Source organism: Elephas maximus, chromosome 5, assembly GCF_024166365.1.
Source record: "Elephas maximus indicus isolate mEleMax1 chromosome 5, mEleMax1 primary haplotype, whole genome shotgun sequence".
Classification (NCBI taxonomy): Eukaryota; Metazoa; Chordata; class Mammalia; order Proboscidea; family Elephantidae; genus Elephas; species Elephas maximus.
In genome coordinates this window covers 28048948-28071617 of record NC_064823.1, presented here as the reverse complement: position 1 = coordinate 28071617, position 22670 = coordinate 28048948, and the positions used below count along the sequence as shown (strand labels likewise).

Sequence of the window (22670 nt, the reverse complement as noted above, 5' to 3'; positions counted from 1 at the left end):
TATGTAGATATAGAGCAGTTACGCTGTGCTGAGTCTCTTTTTACACAATTGTATGGCATAGAATTCCCATTCTTTGCATTCTTACATACTGTGGACATGTTGTCAGGAGGGATAGACCCTGGAGAAGGACACCATGCATGGCAGAGTACAGGGTCAGCGGAAAAGAGGACGACCCTTAAGGAGGTGGATTGACACAGTGGCTGCAACAATGAGCTCAAGCATAACAACGATTGTAAAGATGGCTCAGGACTGGGCAGTGTTTCATTCTGTCATTCATAGGGTCGCTATGAGTTGGAACCGACTTGTTGGCACCTAACAACAACCACAACATGGCATAGAAGTCACTTCCCAAGTTTTCATATCAAAATTTACTATGGGGTGTCCTGGGCAACAAATACCTTGAAGAATTTTGTCCTTGATTTGTGCTTCAGAGAATATGGAATTAAGATAAAACAGGGAGACTTGCCATATGATTTCAGATGCTAAGGATGAAGATAACAAATGATATTGTTTTACATGTGAGCCTTAAATAAATGTCACAAAATGGAATCCTGAGAAGTAGGGAGGGGTTTTAATATTTGTGACCAAAGAAGAAACTATGATCTACTACAGGCAAATGACAACCATTGGGCCAAATCCTGCCCATCACTTGGTTTTTGTGATTGGAACACAGCCAGGATCATTTCTTTATGTATTGTCTACATGTGCTTTTGAGATACAATGGCAAACTTGACTAGGTGCAACAGAAACCAGATGCCTACATAGCCTGAACTATTTACTATCTTTACAGAAAAAGTCTGTCAACCCCTGATTTATCAGATGGCTTTCATGTTTCCCCTCCCTCATCTCCATGTATCATCCCCTGCCGACTGATATTTGGCATGGCCACGAGTCTTGCTTTCATTAGCGGAATGTAGGAAAAACATCAGTGTGAAGGTTCTGAAGTCAAGCCTTAACAGTCTTACCTAGTCACTGCCCCTCTGATGGGAGAATGAGGTATGTGGAACACAACAACTTCAGCTAACCTGTTGACCTGTGAGAATAAGAGCTTACTGATACTGCATGGCTCTTTACTATGAAGCAAAAGCCACCTAATACGTGAGATTGTTATACCTTTGCTTGGACATTCCCACGAAGGCTTGTCTTCTCAGACTGAAGACACTAGAAGGATCCTGGAGGCCAGGTGTAGCTCAGTCCCTTCTGGGCTCTATTTCAGACTTTGATGGGCTCAACAGGAACATGTTTTCATTCCTCTACCTATGGTAAGCAAAACTGAACCAGAGTCTAGGCCAGGTCTAGAGGCCCACCGGACTCTTGGAATCTTCATGTCTCTGTTTAAAATGGTGTAGAAACCTGTCACAAATCTTAGAGCTGTTTGCTTTAAATGTCTTCCCCTAAGGTACGCCTAAAGGGGTAGAAACAGGTTGGGACAAGTCCAATTAGAGTCATAGACCGAAGCTGTTTTCTAATCTCGCTTTAACAATAAAGCTCGTAGCTTGACTCCTATTCAATTCCAACATGTTTATTTCTTAACTGATACATAGCCTGGTCTTTAGAACCCTACAACAGTAAACAGTGTCATGCAAATGTAAAATTGGAAAATTTAAATCTGTTAACAGTTATTAGCTGAGATGAAGTGACTGAAGTATATGCTGAACCTTTGAAAATGTGATTTCAGTTTTACGTTCTTAATTCTCAAACTGAAAGACAAACAAAGCTTTCCATTGACATTGTTCTTGAATCCATCAAGCAAGGGCATTTGGGGAAAGGTCTATTTATTACATAGAGATAGAGAATCCACAGTTGCTGTCACTGAGGACTCTAAAGCTGCCCTACTTCTCAGGTTTTCAGCCTTTGATTCTTCCATTAAACCTTCCCTAAACTAGCTTTTATTTTCAAAACAAGAGCTTACCTGACGCAGAATTGGTACGACAGAGTTGCAGCTATAGACCACAGGACAGAAGCTCCTATCATTAAAACTATTTTGATTGAGAAACATTAAAATTCACAGCATTCATTTCTGGAGATGTCTCTTAAAGGAGAAAGAAGTCAGTGCTATACTAAATCACAAATTAAAACAAGATCATTTAATTCACCAAATAAAGACGTGAATGCCTGAAATTTTAGTGTGATCAGTAATATGTGAGCTCCTTTGGGGAAGAACCACATCTTATTTACCATTTCCATTGTTTACTACATAGGCATTCAATGCTTCTTAAAGGCTAAATAGTCCTTGCTTTCTTTAAAGATTTTCAAACATATTTCCTAAAAATACAACCAGAATTTTCATTTCTCCTTATTTATTCCAATGTTCTATTTCTGCTTTCCTTCTCAACCTATATTTCAAATGTTAGAGGTTATGAACTATCCAAGAATTCAAAGGAATGCTTTAATTTTAATAGTGTCCACTCTGTGTCACACTGTATGTTGTTTGGAAACCTACAGACTTTTGATTATACCTAATTCAAAATCACTTCCATTTCTGCACTATTACTTTTCTTATTCAAGAAAAGACTTGTGGGTAACCCTTTCTAGCCACCTGGGCCTCATTTAGGTAGCTTCAACAGCTCCTTAGGGTATGGGCTTTCTTAACAGCATTCACTATAACCACCATCAAAGAGTAGCATCTATTTGCCAAGCACTGAGATGAAGGAATATAAGACAATGCACTTCGTTCTTAAAAAGTATGCAATTGGATCAAAAAGATATGATTCATCAAGTGAAGTAATGAAGACAAAGAAATACATAATTAAATGACATGTGTGGCTACTTTATGGTCCTCTGCAAGGTGTTTTCCTTTGCCTCCTAAGATTTTAAGCTTTGGAAAGGCCAGAAAGTTGTTTCATTCATCCTGACACTTGCAACATAGTATTTTTGCACATTAATAGACGCTCAACATGTAATTTTTGAATAAATGAATACAGGCTATGTGTATTCACTGAAAAGTGAAAGTTAAATTAGAACAGTGTCCAATGGACATTGTAGCTACGTAATAAATTCACTTACTACAAAAGAGATGAGATTCAGAATAGATTATAAAAGATTTCTTTGAAGTTCGCAATAAATTGACCTTGGAAAAATAGGTGAGAACTAGATAGAACACACCTGATGATAGTATTAATGCAGGCACAGGGATAAGCAAGCTGTGTAAGTATACAAAGATAACGAACTTGAGAGGAAAAAAAAGGCCGTATTAAGGATACAGTGAGAAATCTTACACATAAGTCAAGAAGGTAAGGCTAAGAGTGTAGAAAGGCACTTTCTTGTTATTGTTAGTTGCCCTCGAGTTGATTTTGCCTCATGGCAACCCATCGTACACACAGTAGAACTGCTCCATATTTTTCAAGGCTCTGAAATTTTGAAAGCAGATTGCCAGGCCTTATTTCCGAGTTGCCTGTAGGTTGAGTTTGAACCACCAAACTTTTCATTACTAGTCCAGTGCTTAATTTTTTGCGCCACCCAGGGACTCCTAAAGGTACTATAATCCAACATTCGCTAAACCGAACTAATTCCAAAAAGCATATCTCTTGTTATACAAACAATCAACATTTATTTTAAGTCTATTATTATGAGATTAAAGTGGTATAACCAAACACAATAGATTCAAGGTACCTCAAGATTTCCTCGTCTTTGTATGCTTTGGACCTATAGCCTAGGTGCCACAAAAAAATCCTGTGCAATACTGAACCCATCCCACCTACCATTTAACACCAGTATCAAAACATTTTAAGACAAATTTAAAACATACAAATTTAACTTTATTTCACCATTGTCATTAAAAGCTTGACTTTATCAAACGTAAAAGGACATTTTCAAAGAGTTCTCTATCACAGGAAATTAAACAGTAGAAACATTCAAAGCTTCATAGGTAAAGTTATATAAAGTCAAATAATTGGAAATGTTTTCAACATGGGAACTCTAGATCTAAAAAAATGCTGGACGGACCTCAATATTTCTTGACTTATGGATTATATTAGTTATTTTCAGGATCTAAACAAAGATTCTGAATAGTCAGACTATTTTTGGAATAATTTACAATTAAATATCACCCTACCTACATTCTGACTCAAGCTACTTGACCAAAATGTCTGATTTAGCAAGTTATTTAGCTTTATACTGAAAGTTTTTCCAACTACCGTTGCCACCTTCAAAAGACCTGACATTAGAACAACGTGCAAGATGCTTTTGTGCTCATCTATTTAGCCAAATACATTACTGAGGGGATAATGCCATCATCTCCTCAAATTCATGATGTCAACTCCATGGAACATTAAACAGGTACAAAAAATGGATGATGCACACTTCAGTAGGGTAAAATGTTGTTTCCCCACCTAAAAATTCACCAGCAAAATAAAACATATCAACTTGTAGTTGACTTCCTTTTAGGAAAACACCTTTGAGAATTGCAAGTACATTATTTTTCTCAGCTCATCCCTCAGTCATTGACAGGAGTTTTGTAGGCCACCATGCTATTTACTTTGTGGATTGTAGTAGTGAATGAACGAAGACGGACTTCCTCAGAACTGATAATGAACTGTAGTCCTGATTCTTCCCATTTCTCAGGTACAACCAAATCTTTATCTGTGTAAATCAGCAGATCAAATGAACCTAAATTGGGGATAAAAATACATTAAAGTACACCATGTTTTCAAATGTAAAACAACCTTCCCTGTCTCTCTCACCTTTTGAACCACCCATAGCGTTAAGACAGGATAGCTTGGCCTCTAATCATTAGATAGTATCTTTTCCTCAATGAAAATAAATTTTAATACAGAAAATACTGCAACCTCCTATCATATCTTATGAAAACTATAGGACTTTTTTTTTTAAACAGAAAATCATCAAAAATATTATAAGTGTATCATCACATGGGAAAAAAAAATGAATGTAATCAATGTAATCCACAGGAGAGGTAACCTCTTGGTTTGTTCACTGTTATGTTTCAGTACCCAGACCACTGCCTGGCATATAATAGGCATTCAGTAAATACCTGAAAATGAAAGAATAACTAAGTTTGAAGAGCAAAACACAATTTTACACCTAAAATCTTAACACATAGAAAACAGCAAAAGGAATTACACCAGAACGGGTATTGTAAAAGTTTTCTTTTTTTTTCCCTGCAATACCCCAATCTTTACTTTTTGCTTTACAATGCTTTGTCCCCCGTTTATATCACATGATACTGACAATTAACAAAAAACTGAATAAAGGGTGATTCTTGAACAGTAGTTTAGCCTTTTCCCCATTACAACTTTAAATGAATGAGGAGCCGTGTAAATACTCACAGGAAACTTCCAACAGCGGCAGAAATGTTACTGTAGCCGTGATCTGTCTGATCACTGAACGGATCTCATCTTGGATAGTTTTCTGAGACTTTGCTCTGGCTGCACTAGGAAGAAACCAAATCTATTCATGTATTTCAGGTTTCAACAAGTTATTTAAAACTTCTCAGTAACCAAGAGTATTTACCTGCTTAAGTGCTTCTGAAATCAAATGCGTAATGCAATAAGAAGAGTTTAAAAAATAATGAATAAAAGTATCTTAGGACCTACAGCTAGTAGGCATAATTTTAATATCCTTATTTATGTCATTTATCCTTTCAGTCATCTATTAAGATCAGCATCATATCATTTATTATCACATGACTAGAAAATTTGCCAACCTCTTTAAGTTAGGAAAAGTTCAGCATCTCTTAAAAAAACAGGAAGGATCAAAAATATTTAATCAGCAATATCATTTTGGATTTTAGAAATGCCTAAAGTCTAACTCCCAAGTGCCTCAAATAAAATGTTAAAGTTGTATGTCAAATTATTTTTATCATCTAAAAATTTCCTGATCTAAGCTAAAGGCTTCAGGAGCAAAGTACATTTCATCATGAGACACAACTACGGTTATGATTTGGCAGATAAGCACGTCCCGGACAATGCTAGACATCACCAGAGAATGATCGGCATTTCCATCCAGGAGTCTTCAGCCCTCAGTCACTTATGACGTTTAGGTCATGAACATGTCTTAGCAAGTTCATGACATTAAAGGAAACAAAGCAGAGTCACATCTTTAGCTGGGGGAGAGTCTAAGAAAACCCCTTAGATATAGGTACATTCCTGAAATGCCCCATCTAGTGTGTCTTGTAGAGTTCTGAATAGAGCACCATAAACATTAAAATTTAGAACTCGATGCTATGAACTAAGGCATTAGCTTAGAGAATACCATCTACACAAATCCATGATGCGCTCAACTGAGCACAATTCTTTTCCACAGGAGATTGAAGATTAAATTAAACTGACAGAAACACTTTATGCCATTTACTTTACATGAAACTAGTTCAATCCATTTAGAACTCATTTCGTAATGAAAACAAGTTTTTGGAAAAGGCTTATCAGAGCAAAAATCATTTCTTACTTACCCGTCATCTTTTGCAGTCTTGTCACACTCAATATCAAACTGCCATCTTTCAAGGACCGTACTGCTTTCAATATTTGAGATAACTACTACCAGTTTCTGAACAAAACATTTGTATAACCATTCTGCAACACAAAACAAGGCATCTTTTTTGGTCCACTGCATTGCAAAGCAACTCTTACCTTCTCAGGTCTCTCGTCCTACCCTCGGCCAATACCTACCACTGGTATTTTGACCCCCTCCCTCCTGCTCAGAAAACTTATCACATCAATAATCTAGCTCCTCTTTTGAAATTCTCAGTATTTCTACAAAGTACAGTACTCGCTGCTGAGGATACAGTGAGCAAGAGAGATTTTCAGCCACAACCAACGTAGGAGTGTAGGAGATGGGAACTGATTTAATCACCACACCAACAAACGTGAAATTACAACTGCAGTGACTGCTGTGAAGGAGAAATGGTACAATGAAGAGCATTTAAATAGGAAAAACTGGCCCAATCAGGGAGGACAGGGAAGGCTTCAGCTTAGCTCTGAGGGGCAAACAGTATTAAATATGCACAAGGAAAGGGAAGAAGGTACAGGCCTTAAGTACTTGAGGGTGACAGCAGGTGACTATAGGACTGAAAGAAAGCCAGTACAACTGCAGGAAAGATAAACAGGAGCCAGACCATACAAGGCCAGGTGGGCCAAATGAAATTGTATCTCAAGAACCAGGGAAGTCATCACTGTGTTTGAAATAGGACGTGATATAATCAGATTTACATTTCAAAACTATCACTTTGAAAATGGGTTACAGGGGATCTAGACATTAGTGTAGATCCCTTACTCCCTTACCAAAACGTGGTTTAACAAAAGGTTGGCAGTTCAAATTCAGCAGCTGCTCCTTGGAAACTTATGGGGCAGTTCTAGTCTGTCCTATAGGGTCAGTATGAGTTGGAATCGATTCAACGGCAACGGGTTTGGATTTTTGGTTTTTAGACACTAATTCGTTCATTTAGTAGTTTAAGCAAGATGAGATCATTAAAGCATGTAGGAGGTATATTGGTAGAAATGCAGAAGTAGACAGATTCAAGGGATTTCATGGTGAAATTTATCAAAACTTACTGGATTAGCCCCCATAGCTAACAAGTCAGGAATACCTCCCAAGTTTCTGGCTTGTATCGCCGGTTGGATGGTTGAGCCATTCACTGCTAGGAAAGTGAGTTGAAAGTGGAGCACTTTTGGAGATAATCTTAAATTCAGTTTTCAACATGATGAGTCGGAAGTATCTCCGGGATAGTTACGTAAGAAAGCCATTGGGTATATAAGTTTGGAGTTAGGAGAGATTTGGGTTAGATATAAAAAGTCAACTACACAAAGTTTATCAGAACATGTCAGAGATCATCTAGGAGGGCCTCAGATTGAGCTCTGAGGTAACTTTGAAAACTGATATAGCATATAGAGGAGTCAGCAAAGTTTTCCGTCAAGAAACAGAAAAACATTTAGTAATCAGTAAATATTTCAGATTATGTGGGGCACCGAGGTGTCTGTTCTGTTTGCAAGCAGTACAAAAACAGACCACCAGCTGGACTCCTGGCATATATCAACAACTTGCCATCAAAGGTTTAGCTCTTAAAAGGAGAATGGGTGGTCATTTGAAGGGGATTTCGGGTAGGCAGCAATTTTTCTTCTTTGACAATTGGAGACATGATGTCATTGGGAAGAATCCCAATCAAAACAGAAATAAAAAATAGGAGAAAAAGTAGTGTAAAGTCCCTGAGGACACTAGAAGCAACGGGACTCAAAACAGATAAACAATTTGCCTCAAAGAATAACTCCTCATTTTTAATAAATACAAAAGAGGGAACAAGCTAAATAGGAAGTCCAGATACATTTGAGGTGGAATTTCATTTGAGTGGTCTCGAAAGAGATAATCCAATGAACCAGCGGCTTAGGCAATGCTTGCTTCTCCATCAAATTGAGATGAAGACACAGATCTATACCTACAGATCTATGGAGGTTCTAGGCCAATTCACCTGGGTGTAGCTCTATGAACGGCTACGGGAGATTTAGCCCTAACCCTCTGACCCATAACTTCGGATGCAACTTTGGGAGAGCGAGGTTACTCCTAATGACATGCTTCCTGCTTACACCTGAGACTGCTATCTACTACCACACCCCCAACAGTCCCCCAATCTTGCTATTCTGATAGCACTGACCTACTAAAGCATAAGTTCTTTGAGGCTGAGAAACTCTGTACTCCTATCTTCCTTTCCTTGCCTTTTCACCATTGCTTGAGATCCTTCCATGCAGACCTGCACAAGTATGTAGGGATTTTACTCATGCAGATATTAATGGCAGGGAAGTGTTACTAGCTTATCTAGAGGATAACGTAGCTTCATAGTGGTATCAAGCTAACGAACGTCAGATGGCCATTATCAGAACGGCATATTAAAACAGAAAAGGTATAAAATAAAATAAAAACTAAAAAATGAAGCTACAACATGAAAAAATTCTGAAACAACAATACAAAAAACAATTTTTGAATTTAAAAATTCAAAAGAAAAAGGATGGCCACTGCTAAAAGACAAACTAGTATTTTGGAAGAACAATTGGGGAGAAACGAAGTCGAAACATGAAAGGGAAACTATCAGAAATTCTAGAAGGAAAAAAATACATGGAGAACAGTACTGGTACAACAGGTAATAAAGCAATTTCTTGAGCGAAAGAAAGAATTGAGGGTTCAGGTAAAAGAGACTCAGTCACAGGCAGATTAAAAAGAAAGATATAGGGAAAAAGCTAAAAAATGGGTGTTCTGTTACTTAGGTTTTTTTTTTTTTTTTAAGTTTAGTCCCAGAAACCCAAGTTTAGTATTTTAGTATTTTATTTTCCTTGATGTTTCTGTAACACTAACTTTAAAATCTCAGCGGCTACAGAGAAAGCATCATTTTAGGAATGTATAGTAGTCGTTTTCTCAAACACTATTATAATTACGTTAAGTTCTAACTTGTACCATTTGTCGATATGAACTTTTGAATTACAGCAAAAATCATTCTAAGAGAGTTGATGGAGACATTTATCAAGTCATATCATATTCCTAACATCAAAATACTCAGCCATCTCAGAATGTGGTGGAAAAGGATTTAATTTATACACTCTGTGCTTTCTCCCAATTGAAAACCACTGTATATTTCAGAAGGCAGTGTGTTTCACACTTCTATATAGGAAGCTGAAAAACGACCAAGATGACAGGCAATGTGGATACAAAAATGGCTGCAAAACTCAAAGTGTTTTCAATTATTAAATACCTTTTAGTTGATCCACCAGATTATTTAGGTATTTGATGAGTTCAGGATCAGCAGTCACAAGCAAGGTGAGTCCATATGTTTGCACTCAGGTAAAGGTTTCAGATGGATATATGCCACACTGATATAAAATGAGATTAATGTCAAATGCTGAAAGCAAAAGAAACATTAAAGTCATTATCATTTGTAGCTACAGAAAATAAACCATATTTAGACGGAAAAAAAATTTTTTTTATTTTTTTTTATGTGGTGGGTTATGGTTTCATTAATGGTGTAAAACTGTAAATGCTGAAACACAGGTTCGCTTGTCTTACTCAAGGCAGAGTACGTCTGCACAAAGTGGCATTAAAGGTCCATAAAATCTTGCTTCTGGGTAAAAGAAAGCAATATATGCGTTCACGTGGCAATAAAGAACAAATTAAACGCCAAAATGCATTAACCCACCACTGCCACATTTCGTCTCATTGTAATCCAAGACTAAATTCAGATTACAGGGTTAGAAGATACAAAACAGGCTTGGACCGACTGGTCAACTGCTCGAGACAAGCTTCTCCTCTTTTTCCTCCTTTTCTCCCCTCATGTCCTGCCAGGCTCTAGTAGAAGTCGTGCACACAGCTGGCCTGGTCGGGGACAATGCTATCCAAACAAAGCCTGAGGAACTGTGCCCTGCCTCAGAACCAACGCGGGGCAGGGGCTGGGTCAAAACACACACTGGGTCTCCGCTCAGCCTTACCAGGTCTCAGGGGGCTGCGGAGTCCGACCAAAGAACCGCTCCAGGTGAAGCCGCTGAACCGGAGGCGGCCCCCGCAGCGCCCAGCCCTCTCCTCCACCATTAGCAACGCGTCCCGAGCTAGGCGCCGGCATCCGCCTCTCCGCCGATTCCTCGGGGCCGGCAGACGGCGCGGGGCCGCGAGGGCTCGGATTCAGGCCCGCTCCGGCCCATCCCGGCTCCCCACCACGAAGGCCGAGCCGCGGGCCTACGTGACGGCCTGGGCTCGGTTCTCCCCAACCCTGGCCCGCACCAGGACTTACAGAACTCGGCCACGATTTCGGCGCTTCCTCGGAGCGTAACACCCTGCTCCCGGGTGAGCTGCAGCGCCACGGCTCGGCCCACAGACGAAGGCGCGGCTTACACGGGGCAAACACCGACTGCCGCGGATCCCGCAGCACTTCCCCGCCATTCGTTTCAAACGTTACGTAGCAGCCCGTCGTCCTGCCCTTCGCGCAGACGCGGTGAATCTCCTGGTCCCGCCTACGCAGCGGCGCCCTGGCCTTCCTCTCCGCCCTCCCTCCCTCGCCCTGGCCTGAGCTGGCTAAATGCGCAGGCGCGGTCAGTAGACCTGGCCTTGCTACTCAGGGTTCAGTTATGTGTGTGGGTTTTTGCTCCTTGGGTGATAGAGTTTCCTCGTGATAGAGTCGATGGGGCAGAGTGGAGAAGATGGGCAATTCCTATTTTTGCGTCCGCTTACTACGACTATGGACTGACTGAGCAAGGAGCACAATTTTGAGTTTTAAAGGTATTTTGAAACTAATGTAAACTGCCTATCAGCTGCACCTAAAGTGGCCCCATTGATCTTCATACTTGTTCATGTTGCCCAGTAGCAGATGCATGGTGGAAATTTATCCAGAAGCAAGTGCACGCCGAGCAGCAAAGCCACTGCCTTCTAGAGCCTGGTGCCCATGTTGTCAGGGTGCCTTCCAGTTGGTTCAGACACATAGTGACCCAGTGCATGACAGAAGGAAACACTGGCAGGTCTTGTGCTATCCCCACGATTGTTGCTATATTTGAGCCCATTATTGAAGCCACTGTGTCAATCCATCTTGTTAGGGGTCTTCCTCTTCTTCCCTAACCCTGTATTTTACTAATTCCAATATCCTTCTCCAGGGGCTGGTCCCTCCTGATAAATCCTGATAGCATGTCCAAAATCCTTAAGACGAGTCTCACCATCCTCGCTTCAAAAGAGCACTCTGGCTATCATTCTTCCAAGGCAGATTTGTTCATTCTTTTCGTAGTCCGTGGTATATTCAATACTCTTCACCAACACTTTAACTTTAATGCAGCAATTTTGGGGTCTCCCTTAGTCATTGTACAGTTTTCGTATGCATTTTAGACTATTGAAAATACTACGGCTTGGATCAGCTGCACCTTGGTCTTTGCAAAGTTTCCTGAATAAACAACGCTTGGAAGGCCAGCATAGCAGGGGTGAGGGTTTGGGGACTATGGTTTCAGGGGACATCTAAGTCAATTGGCATAATAAAATCTATTAAGAAAACATTCGGCATCCCACTTTGGAGAGTGATGTCTGGTGTCTGAAATGCTAGCAAACAGCCATCCAAGATGCAACAGTTGGTCTCATCTCACCTGGAACAAAGGAGAATGAAGACCACCAAAGACATAAGGTAATTATGAGCCCAAGGGCCAGAAAGGGCCTGAGAAAGGAGAGGCTGCATCAGCCTGAGACCGGAAGGACTACATGGTACCCAGCTACAACTGATGACTGCCTTGACAGGGAACACAACAGAGAACCCCTTAGGGAGCAGCAGAGCAGGGGGATGCAGACCCCAAATTGTTATAGAAAGACCAGACTGAATGGTCTGACTGGCACGAGAAGGACCCCAGAGGTCATGATCCCCAGACCTTCTGTTACCCCAGGATAGGAACCTTTCCCAAAGCCAACTCTTTAGTTAGGGTTTGGACTGGACTATGGGATAGAAAATGATACTGGTGATGAGTGAGCATCTTGGATCAAGTAGACACATGAGACTATGTGGGTGGTTCCTGTCTGGAGGGTAGATGAGAGGGCAGAGGGTATCAGAAGCTGGGGGAATGGACAGGAAACAGACAGTGGAGGGAGGGAGTATGCTGCCCAATTAGAGGGAGAACAGCTAGGAGTGTATAGCAAGGTGTATAAGTTTTTGTATGACAGAATGACTTGGTTGGTAAACTTTCACTGAAACCACAATAAAAAAAAAAAAGTGATATCTTTGCTTTTTAACACTTTGAAGAGATCTTTTGCAGCAGATTTGCCCAATACAGTACAGCATTTATTTCTTGATCGCTAAGTCTGCTATCGTGTTTTTTTTCCCCAAGGAAATTGGATTAGGAATTGAAAGAATGAACCCAAATCCACTTTTGTCTTCCATGTCCATATCCTTCTTGAGCTCAGGGCCCCATCAAAAGCAGCGGAGCAGAGCCTGGGGTGGCAGGGGCTGTGTCTCACTGGGCAAAATGTACTTGGTTCACCCTCCCATCCTTTGGTGGTTTGTCAGAACTAAGGTCACATCACCAAAAAGACCCTTCAACACTGAAGGTGAATTTGACTCACAAATTCAATAGTTAGGGTGGGAGCCCTGGTGGTACAGTGGTTCAGAGCTCCGCTGCTAACCAAAAGATCAGCAACTCAAATACACAGGCTGCTTCTTGGAGAAATCCTATGGGATAGTTCTGGTTTGTCCTGTAGGGTCGCTATGAGTTGGAATCCACCTGATGGCAACAGTTTTCTTTTTTGTTTTTTTTATGTTACAGTGAGGAGTGTTAAGGAGACATTGGATGTTTAATGTTTGTCATTAAGAAGGAAAGTATTTGTAAAATGAAGTCTGAAAGACTATCCAGCAGACATGCTATGTTCTTTAATTATATGAGAAATGCCTGAGTGTGTGTATTAGATTTTTTATCGATACATAACAAATGAGCATAATTTCAACAGCTTAAAACAACACCCATTTATTATCTCAGTTTCCTCACTCAGAAGGCATGGCATAGCTGGTTTCTCTGCTTAGAGTCTCACAAGGCTGAAATCAAGGAGTCTGCTGATTAGACTTCATCTGACATATGGAGTTCTCTTCCAGGTTTTCTGGTTGTTGGAAAAATTAATTTCCCTTCCCTTGTACAACTGAGGTCCCTCTTGTCTTGCTAATTGTTTCCTGGAGGCCACCCTTCCATAGGCCTTCTCACTTCCAAGCTCTGTGACTTCAGGAAGTCCTGGAGTCTTAAGGACTCAAGTCAGGTCGGGGCTGGCTTTTAGATCAGAACCATTCAGATAATTTTCCTTTTGACCTAATCTTGAAAGTGATAAAAACCCCTTTCAAGTGATATCCCCTCAGAATCACAGGTTCTGCCCCAGTGCTGTCAGTGTAGGGATTGTTTCTACAGGGTGTGCTCTTGTGGGAGAGAAGGGCAGGAATTTTGGGAGCCTTTCACGCAGTAAAATAGCGTATTTCAATCAGTTTGAAGAGCAAACTACGAGTAGAATGGATAATAGGCTGAGTTGACCCAGTAAAATCTTACATCATTTAGTCTCTTTTGAGTGTTTTAATCACCAGTTTTAATGTGAAGAACAATGATGTCAGGGGAAGTGAGTAAGAGGCAAGGAAGCTGAATGTCCTTCACCCTTCCACTGTGACCTCCGCTTACAAAACCTGACTCCTAGCCACCCTACAGGACCGAGCAAAACTGCGCCATAAAGTTTCCAAAGAGTGCTTGGTGGATTCAAACTGCCGACATTTTGGTTAGCAGTGGTTAGCACTTAACCACTAGGCAACCAGGGTTTCCAGGGAGTTCAGTTGGGGCCTGCATTCTGACATCATAATGGTAAGTAAGGCTTGGTACCCACCTTTCCCCATAGAAAAATTGCCTGTTTCGAAGGAACTAACTTTATGTTAAAACTCAGCACCTCAGGAAAGACTTCTTTGTGTTTCATGATAGTATGATTTTTAAATTATCAGAAAATGCAAATAATTGTTAGTGTAGCTTGGAGATTCTAGAAATTAACAGAATTTTCAGGCATTAAGCACAGGGTCACTATGAGTTGGAATTGACTCGAAGGCAGTAGGTTTGGCTTTTTTTTTTTTTTTGGTTTCCATGCCTTGATGAAGTATTTATTGAATATTTTCTTTGTACTCTAGGAGAAGATATAAGTAAAAAATAACGCATAAAAGGATAGTCTACCTTTTGAGAAGTTTGTAGTCTTGTTTTATTTAAATATACATGCAAAAAAAAAAAAAAAAAAACAAAGAACAACAGAATTTTCACCACTTAGGCTTTTTCAGCCTTCTGCCTGCCTCCATAGCGTCCTTTCAGATTACTTTCCTAACCTCTCTGCTTCATTATTCTTTCAAACTCAGGGCTTTTCATCATGTCTAGAAATTTCTTTTTGATGGTCGGATTCCTAGTTATACTCACACCCCTTCTTAACTTAAATGTTACTATTAGAAAAATTTTCTTTGACTCCTCACACTGTATGAAGTCCTCTCTTATATATTCTGATAGCATCTCATAATAGTTGCTTCATCAGGATTTGTATTATATAGTCTGTATATTTCTGTAGAATCCATGGTGGCATTAATGTGTGCTCGACAAATATGTGTTGCATAAATGAATGTTTGAATATTTGCCTCATGGTAGCTTCATGGTAGAACCTAATACATTTCCTAGTGGGAGAGTACGCTGGATGGATGAGGTTATGCCACTTTTAGTGAGCTTTGAATGCTCATCTGAGTTGATTGAGCTGGAGGCACCAGAGATTTCTAGGGTCTTAGTGGTGGCAGAATTTTCATCTTCCATACAGGAGACACAGGTTCAATTCCTGGTCAGTGCACCGCACGTGTAGACACCACCATCTGTCAGCGGAGGCTTGTGTGTTGCTGTGATGCTGAACAGGTTTCAGTAGCGCTTTCCAGACCAAGACAGACTAGGAAGAAAGGCCTTTGTTCCATTGTGCCTGGGGTCGCCATGAGTTAGAGGCTGACTGGATGGCCAGCAAGCACCACAGGATTGAGACCAGGAAAGCGACATTTTTTCAAGTCCCGTTCAGTAATGTTGGTAGAAAGGATTGTGCACGGGACAGCCTAGAATGGTTGTTCTCAAAATTAGGTAGAAGAATCCCCTGGATATCTTGCTAAATATACAAATTCCTGGATTATATTCCCTTCTCTTCCAGTTTGATTCAGTCCAGTAGACTAGCCACTAGCCACATGTGGCTCTTGAGCACTTGAAATGTGCTTGTCTGAACTGGGATGTGCAACTAGTGTAAAATACATCCATAACATTTCAAAGACATACAGAAAAAAGAATATAAAGTATCATGTATTCCTATGTTTTTTAATGGATTATATATATTGGTGGCGTAGTAGTTAAGTGCTAAGGTTGCTAGCCAAAAGGTTGGCAATTCGAATCCACCAGGGACTCCTTGGAAACTCTGTGGGGTAGTTCTACTCTGTCCTACAGGGTCGCTATGAGTCGGAATCGACTTGACGGCACTGGGTTTGTTTGTATTTTGAAATGAATCTTTGACATAAATTGGATTAAATAAAATGTGTTATTAAAATTAATCTGTTTTAAATTTTAACGTGACTTCAGGGACATTTAAAATTACACATGCCACTTGTGTTATGTTTCTGCTGAACAGTGGTATTCTACAGGATGGGGCTTAGAGCATAGCATGTTTAACCAGCATCCCAAGTGATGCAAATTCTCAGAGCACCCTTTGAAAAGCAATAGACTACGATGGCTATTTTCATAATGCAGGGCTAGGAAGTTGATCATCTCGACCTGGTAGATGCGAGAGAGGCTGAATAAGAGTGAAATATCAGAGAAAGGCATTTTGAAACAAGAGTTGATGACAGATATGAATGAAAAATGAAAGAGTAATACAGGTAAACCCAAGGTGCCGAGTGTGCAATAGGAGATAGTATTGGTCAAAGCATGAGCAAGTTAGAAAGAGCTGCCCAGACTCTGAGCCTGTACTACTTCTAAGTCATCACCCCAGTAACAGGATGGTAGAGGCTTAGGAGATGCTTCTTTTCCATTAAGTTTTGGATGCTCAGTTTGGCCTTGACCCCAACTTAACCAAAGCATGCAGACTTGTCTTTACAGAATGTTTTTAAAAAATTGTTTTTTGTTACTTGAGTTTACTTTTATTCACAGTTCAGTAAAATTTTTCTAATAAGTGTTGTTGAGGGTGGTGGCTATTTGGACAGGGTGATGTATAAATTAAGATTTTTTTTTCTGAAGAAAATTCAAACACAACATATAACAAAACGAACTCATATTCATAAAAAAAGATAACTACGAAAAAGTGTGTCATAAATAGGCCTATTTCCATATTAAAGAAAAAAAAACCTACTGGCATTGAGTAGGTTCTGACTCATAGCGACCCTAAAGGACAGAGTAGAACTGTCCCATAGGATTTCCAAGGCTGTAATCTTTACAGAAGCCGACTAGCACATCTTTCTCCTACAGGGTGACTGGTGGGTTCAAACTGCCGATTTTTTGGTTAGCACCCAAACACTTAATATTCCGTATTTAAAAAAAAAAAAAAAACTCCAAACCCATTGCAGTCGAGTGGATTCTGACTCATAGTGACCCTGTAGGACAGAGTAGAACTGCCCCATAGGGTTTCCACCGACCGCCTGGTGGGTTCCAACTGCTGGCTTTTTTTGTTAGCAGCCATAGCTCTTAATTACTACGCCACCAGCGTGTCATATACCATGTAAGAGTGCTAAAAACATAGATAAACTCATAAAAATTTGGAAAAAATCATCTGGAATTTAAGAATAAAAAAAAAAAACGTAATTAATGACCTTGTTGAACTATCTTATAGATGAGAAAACCAAGGTTCAGAGAGGATGTATAGTTTGTCTAAGGTTCACCATCTAGTCACTGAAAGACAGAGTAGTAGGATCGAGGGTCGTAACTTCGTCTCCTTTTTAAATTATGTCTATTTCAAACCACGCTAAAGATGCTCGTTTTTTTTAAAGTTTACGTTGGAAAAAAAAAAAAAAACTGATTTTACGTTCATACAAAAATAGTTCCTAGAGCCGGAAGATGGCACCGTTGACATGTGAAATAATGCCTTTAAAAAATTCAGTCAAGGTGTCTGTGTTTTACCTCCAGGTAAAAAGTTGTTTTATTTAAACATTTCAAACAGGGCTATGCAAAGTAAGTCCTCTGAGCCAACTCTGCTGGCCTCTTTGGCCCACAAGCTAAGAATTTATTTTTTTTTTAAGGGTTGTAAAACAAACAAACAAAAAAACCCTGAAGAACATCGACAGAGATCTATATGGCCTGCAGAGCATAATTTGTGTCTCATCTGGCTCTTTTCAAAAAAGTTTGCCACGCCTGATCTAAAACACTTGTAATGAAGGAAAAATGAACTTAGTAGTTTCAAAGGTATTCATATCTATGGAATACTTCAGAATGGAATGTTGAATCACAGTATAGAGCTGTTATCCTTCTTTTGAAGGTCCTGGTGGTACAGGAGCCCTGGGGGCCCAGTGGTTAAGTGCTAGGCTGTTCACCAAAAGGTTGTTGGTTTGAGCATAGGAGCTGCTCTATGGGAGAAGGATGTGGCGATCTGCTTCCGTAGAGATTACTACTGTTATCACAAATCATGGGTTCAAGTCGCCTGTGGCGAAGTTAATATTGAGACAGGAGGAAGTAAGCAATAAGAGAGGGCTTTATTGAATACTGGTATTCAAGACACAGGAAGGTTAAGTTTTTTTCAAATTTTGTCTATCTAAAGGGTTGATGGGAGGGTTTTATATGGGGAAGATCAGGGTTACCTAATGTTTTGAGCACATAGTCTACAGATGGTCTTATACATCACAAAACAACTAAAAAAAAACCTATTAAACTAAAGATATGTATGTCAGACATCTGGGCTCTAATCAGTATATTTGTAACAGGCTGAAAATACTCACAAAAGAATCTCTCGGCTAGTGGAACTGTTTTGTCAAGTCTACTATAGCTGAGATACAGAGTAAGATTTTTTTTTTTTTACTGTAGCTGAGATAGGGAGTAAGAAAGTTATAGATTAAAAATGTCAGACAGCCTTCTTGTTGGTTTGTAGGCTGAAGGCTATTTCTCAAGAGAACAAAAAAGAAAGGAGAGAACAAGGCCACAGGAGCTAAGATAGCTCTGTACCCCTTTGTAAGAGACCGGTGTAGCTGGTGTAATAAAAAAATGTTTAGGGATTACTTAGAGCATCATGTCATGTTATCTCAAGCTCTCAATCATCCATTTTGAATAGGGGAAAATATGTTGTAAGGTATTAGGGTGTTTGTTATGTTTAAGAGTGGAACAGGCTGTTCAGCTATATTTGAACAGAGCCTGTGCCATTTTCTAAGGACTAGAGATTAATCCCCCCACGTGTGTGTCACTTAGTCGTACTGTGGGGGCTTGTGTGTTGCTGTGATGCTGGAAGCTATGCCACCGGTATTCAGATACCAGGAGGGTCACCCATGGAGGACAGGTTTCAGCTGAACTTCCAGACTAGGAAGAAGGACCCGGCAGTCTACTTCTGAAAAGCATTAGCCAGTGAAAACCTTATGAATAGCAGTGGAACATTGTCTGATATAGTGCTGGAAGATGAGCCCCCCAGGTTGGAAGGCACTCAAAAGATGAATTGGGAAGAGCTGCCTCCTCAAAGTAGAGTCAATCTTAATGACATGGATGGTGTAAAGCTTTCAGGACCTTCATTTGCTGATGTGGCAAGACTCAAAATGAGAAGAAACAGCTGCAAACATCCACTAATAATCGGAACATGAAAGGTACAAAGTATGATTCTAGGAAAATTGGAAATCATCCAAAATGAAATGGAACGCATTAACATCGATATCCTAGGCATTAGTGAGCTGAAACGGACTGTATTGGCCATTTTGAATTGGACAATCATATAGTCTACTATGTTGGCAATGACAACTCAAAGAGGAATGGTGATGCATTCATTGTGAAAAAGAACGTTTCAAGATCTATCCTGAAGTACAACGCTGTCAGTGATAGGATAATATCCATACGCCTACAAGGAAGACCAGTTAATACGACTGTTATTCAAATTTACACAGCAACCACTAGGGCCAAAGATGAAGAAATAGAAGATTTTTATCAGCTGCTACAGTTTGAAATTGATCGAACATGCAATCAAGATGCATTGATAATTACTGGTAATTGGAATGCGAAAGTTGGAAACAAAGAAGAAGGATCAGTAGTTGGAAAATATGGCCCGGGTGATAGAAACGATGCTGGAGAGCGAATGATAGAATTTTGCAAGACCAACGAATTCTTCATTGCAAATACCTTCTTTCAACAACATAAACGGTGACTATACACATGGATTTCGCCAGATGGAACACACAGAAACCAAATTGACTACATCTGTGGAAACAGACTATGGAAAAGCTCAATACCATCAGTCAGAAAAAGGCCAGGGGCCGACTGTGGAACAGAACATCAATTGCTCACATGCAAGTTCAAGCTGAAACTGAAGAAAATCAGAGCAAGTTCACGAGAGCCAAAATACGAACTTGGGTATATCCCACCTGAATTTAGGGACCATCTGAAGAACAAATTTGATGCACCGAACACTAGTGACCAAAGACCAGATGATTTGTGGAATGACATCAAGGACATCATCCATGAAGAAAGCAAGAGGTCACTGAAAAGACTGGAAAGAAAGAAAAGACCAAGATGGATGTCAGGGGAGACTCTGAAACATCCTCTTGAGCATCGAGCAGCTAAAGCAAAAGGAAGAATTGATGAAGTAAAAGAACTGAAAACAATATTTCAAAGGGCCTCTTAAGAAGACAAAGTAAAGTATTACAATGACATGTGCGAAGAGCTGGAGATGGAAAACCAAAAGGGAACAACACGCTCGGCGTTTCTCAAGCTGAAAGAACTGAAGAAAAAATTCAAGGCTCAAGTTGAAATAGTGAAGGATTCCATGGGGAAATATTACACGACGCAGGAAGCATCAAAAGAAAATGGAATGATTACACAAAGTCATTATAGCAAAAAGAATTAGTTGATATTCAGCCATTTCAAGAGGTGGCATAGGATCAGGAACCGAAGGTACTGAAGGAAGAAGTCCAAGCTGCTCTGAAGGCATTGGCGAAAAACAAGGCTCCAGGAATTGATGGAATATCAATTGAAGTCTTTCAAGAAACAGATGCAGTGCTGGGGGTGCTCACTCATGTAGGCCAAGAAATATGGAAGACAGCTTCCTGACCAACTGACTGGAAGATATCCATATTTATGCCTATTCCCAAGAAAGGTGATCCAACCGAATGTGGAAATTATAGAACAATATCATTAATATCACATGCAAGCAAAATTTTGCTGAAGATGATTCAAAAACGGCTGCAGCAGTATATCCACAGGGAACTGCCAGAAATTCAGGCCGGTTACAGAAGAGTATGTGGAACCCGGAATATCATTGCTGATGTCAGATGGATCCTGGCTGAAAGCAGAGAATACCAGAAAGATGTTCACCTGTGTTTCATTCACTATGCAAAGGCATTCGACTGTGTGGATCATAACAAGCTATGGATAACACTGCGAAAAATGGGAGTTCCAGAACACTTAATTTTGCTCGTGAGGAACCCTTACATGGATCAAGAGGCAGTTGTTCAGACAGAACAAGGGGATACGGATTGGTTTAAAGTCAGGAAAGGTGTGCGTCACGATTTTAGTCTTTCACCATACCTGTTTAATCTGTATGCTGAACAAATAATCCGAGAAGCTGGACTATATGAAGAAGAACGGGGCATCGGGATTGGAGGAAGACTCATTTACAACCTGCGTTATGCAGATGACACCACCTCGCTTGCTGAAAGTGAAGAGGACTTGAACTACTTACTAATGAAGATCAAAGACCACAGCCTTCAGTATGGATTACACCTGAACATAAAGAAAACGAAAAATCCTCACAACTGGACCAATGAGCAAAATCATGATAAATGGAGAAAAGATGGAAGTTGTCAAGGATTTCATTTTACTTGGATCTATAATCAACAACCACAGAAGAAGAAGTCGAGAAATCAAAAGACTCATTGCTTTGGGTAAATCTGCTGCAAAGGACCTCTTCAAAGTGTTGAAGAGCAAAGATGTCACCCTGAAGACTAAGGTGCGCCTGAACCAAGCCACGGTATTTTCAATCACATCATATGCATGTGAAAGCTGGGCAATGAATAAGGAAGACTGAAGAAGAGTTGACGCCTTTGAATTGTGTTGTTGGCGAAGAATATTGAGTATACCGTGGACTGCCAAAAGAACAAACAAATCTGTCCCGGAAGATGTGCGGCCAGAATGCTCCTTAGATGCAAGGATGGTGAGACTGCGTCTTACACACTTTGGACATCTTGTTAGGAGGGATCAGTCCCAGGAGAAGGACATCATGCTTGGCAGAGTACAGGGTCAGCGGAAAAGAGGAAGACCCTCAATGAGGTGGATTGACACAGTGTCTGCAACAATGAGCTCAAGCATAACAATGATTGTAAGGATGGCGCAGGACCGGGCAGTGTTTTGTTCTGTTGTGCATAGGGTCGCTATGAGTCGGAACTGTCTCGATGGCACCTAACAACAACAACAACATCTCACATATTCAAATAGAAACTCTCCTTAATCTTCCTTCTTCTGGTGCCTTTGGGATTTTCTGTCACCTTTATAACGATATTCCTTGCAAAAGATTTCTTTCCCATCGTCTCCACTTTTTCGACTCCATTACCTTCTGATCCAGCTCCAGTAAGATTTGTCCCACCTCGTCACTGAATCCAATCTTGTCAAAGATCTCTACAATGCCAAACCCAATGGTCAATTTTCAGTCCTCATCTAACTTATATTCATAGGCGCTCTTGACACATTTAACCACTTTTTCATTCTTGAATCACTTTTTTCACTTGATCGCCAGAAAAACAGACTCAGTTTTCTTCCTTTCTCCATGGATATTCTGTTCCAGTCTCCTTTGAGTCTTTCTCATTCCAATATTTGGAATGCTCCAAGATGCTCCCCTTGTCTACTTACTCCCTGTCTTAGTCATCTAGTGCTGCTATAACAGAGGTACACCAAGTGGATGGCTTTAAAAAAGAGAAATTTATTTCTTCACACTAAAGTAGGCTAAAAGTCCAAAATCAGGGCATCGGCTCCAAGGGAAGGCTTTCCCTCTCTGCTGGCTCTGGAGGAAAGTCCTTTTCCTCAATCTTCCCCCAGTCG

At 40.2% G+C, this 22670-nt stretch overlaps 1 protein-coding gene and 1 pseudogene across 1 annotated transcript in view; both read right to left on the bottom strand.

Annotated features, from left to right (window-relative positions):
- The window catches only part of LOC126077503 (rho GTPase-activating protein 20-like), a 474291-nt gene that overhangs the window by 173626 nt on the left and 277995 nt on the right, over window positions 1-22670 (bottom strand). The gene's annotated exons all lie outside the window — the stretch shown is intronic.
- Window positions 3673-14822, bottom strand: LOC126077482 (mitotic spindle assembly checkpoint protein MAD2A-like; annotated as a pseudogene).